Raw genomic sequence first — 2,770 nt, 5'->3', positions numbered from 1 at the left:
ATATTGCAGAAACACACACTGCTAAGCAGTGTTAGGTATAAGAATACAGGCACAAACACATTCCAGAAAGGTGGCACTAGAACACCTCTACAGCAAACACACTCCTCAATGAGCATAGGAACACACTGATCCATCTTAAAGGTAAGGTCAGGGATAACAGCATAATGGATGGAGATGTCCAAGGTACTGTGCAGTCCCTGGATACGTCAATGGTAGACACCCTAATACTTCAAAGGATGCCATCCTGATACACCAGGAGCAATATGGGACTTGTTCAAATTGGTGTATAAAAATGTATCTCAGAGGACGTGTCTTTCTCTGGTGTAGGTGATAGTGGAAAGTCCTGCCACTAACTGAGCTAGTCCATTGCAACAGGCCTACACGTATTAGTGTATCTGTAACAACTGAGCAGGGCATTAGGACCACACTTCATTGTCAATAAACCTGACCAAATCCCTTCTCTACGAACTGAGTCCGTGGATTTATTGGGAAGATCAGTCGGCGCTGGCTGTAGGGGCTATGTGGCCAGAGTCAGTCCAGCACACAGCAAGAACATAAACACACAGCCAAACATCTGCAAACAGTGCACAGTATGTAACTAGCAGAGAATTGGTCCAACTCATTGAGGCACATCAAATGGGCTCAGCTGAAGTTTTGGTCTTCAGCCCTTGGAATCAGTGTCCAGGGTGAGCCTGGCTCAGAACCTCATCGAAGCATCAGAACCTCAACAAGACATCAAATCCCTCCCCAACTGCCACCTGTGCACCCGGGTGTGTTGTCCCCATCACTGGAAACCTAACAATAAACCCCAACCAAACCCACAATTCCCCCACGCAGCAGCTGCACACATGCTGAGCGGGCAGAGGAAACTGTTCCAACAGGAGCTGCAGCAGGCTGGAATTGGGGGAAGCCTCATTTCCACATCATACCTAAAATCCTGCTGGCAACAAAGCATTCATCTGTAGAATACATGGGGCTGGAGCAGGTTCATGAAGGAGGCAGCCAGGCATCTCACTGATGACCAGCATGGGCAATTCACCTTGTGTAGTTTAGGCAGAGCTGCTGTGGAGCGTGCCCAAACATCTGGTCCATATTTTACTCCTCACAAGTAAAGAAACATCTGTTAAAGCATCACAGAGACTTGCAAAAGTACCAAAGCTCTCAGATTCTAGCAGAGACTTTAAGCTTCTGAGGTGGATCCTGCATTGGAAGAACAGAGGTGGGTGATTTTTCATAACACTTGGATGATCCTCCCATCTCAGGAGGACACAGAGACTATTGGATGGGGGGGGGTTCTGAGACAATAGTCTATATAACTCTCTTGCATTACCCCCATGTCCTGAACCTCAGCTTCGCTTTCTTGCTGGAGCCCATGTCAGTGCTCTATCTTGTCAGGATTTTTCAGAAAGTGTTTCACAGAGTGAAATTTAGGGGCTATTATATGTAAAACCCTGAGAAAGAGATTTTAATTGTTCCTGGTCAGTTTCAGGAGAGAGAACCATACATCTGTTAATGAAGATTCCCTACATCCTAGGAAGGAAGGAAGGAAGGCTGGATTATGGTAAAGCACAAGTAGGATCTGATGAGAAACAGTCAAAGGGAAAAGATTCCCATAGTGAATGGCAATGAACATAGGGTAGGTTCAGAAATTAAAATAGTGAAAGAACAAGTTAAAATTTACTTAACAAGTTAGATACATTTAGCAAACCAGTGGTTTTCAGACTGTTGTACTGGTGACCCCTTGCACAAGCAAGCCTCCGATTGTGACCTCCCCTTATAAACTAACAGAAATATTTAACACAATTACAAATGCTAGAGGCAAAGTGGGGTTTGGGGTGGAGGCTGACAGTTTGTGATCCCCCCATGTAATAACCTCATGACCTCCTGCAGGGTCCTGATCCCCAGTTTGAGAACCCCTGCAGTAAACATATACAGTTCTCTGTCTGGCTTGCTATTTAGTTCCTTACCCTCAGAAGGGGGAACTGATATGCCATTTATCTATGCCAAATTTTCCAAACACTCATACTAACTTGCTCTAGCGAATCATACAGGACAAAGACCTGTAGGTCCCTTGCAATATAGCCAAATATTACAAATAATTATTATTATGAATAGCATATACTGGATTCAGCATAAACAAAACCCAAGAAAATAAAATAATCAATTAAACCAATTTAAAAAAAAAACAATAAAAATAACTGATTGCAAGCTAGTAAACCGGCCTTATGGGCGAAGTTCCCCACTAATTTTAGGCATCTGGGACAAAATTTCATATAAATGATAAAAGCTGAAATGTGTAGCTTTGGGGAGTGCACTTTCTGTGTAAAGTGAACGTAACATCACTGCAGAAGATGGTTTTCCATAGCCTGGTATCCTATATGACCTTTTTTCCTGTACATTTTATTATGGGATTATACAGCTCTACCCCGATATAACGCGACCCGGTATAACACAAATTCACATCTAACGCAGTAAAGCAGTAATGCAGTGCTCCGGGGCGGCGGGGGGGAACTGCGCACTCCGCCAGATCGAAGCAAAGTTCCATCTGTTCCGGTGGCCCCTACCAACTTCCCTGGCCTCCTCCCCTCCTGTGTTCCAGCCCCCTTAGCTGGGTTTCTCGAGCGCCAGCAGGCACAGCAGCCACAGGAGTCCCACAGCTGGTGTAGGAGCCATCAAACAAAGAGCAGAGGTGTGCAAATGCCAGAGATGATTAATTGACGTAAAGTCCAAAGAAGGAGAGAAAGTGAACTAGGGAGATTAGAATAAGCAA

The sequence above is a fragment of the Gopherus evgoodei genome, unplaced genomic scaffold (genome assembly GCF_007399415.2).
Source record: "Gopherus evgoodei ecotype Sinaloan lineage unplaced genomic scaffold, rGopEvg1_v1.p scaffold_68_arrow_ctg1, whole genome shotgun sequence".
Taxonomy (NCBI): Eukaryota; Metazoa; Chordata; order Testudines; family Testudinidae; genus Gopherus; species Gopherus evgoodei.
The sequence above is the reverse complement of the archived record's forward strand: the minus strand, read 5'-3'. Positions refer to the sequence as shown.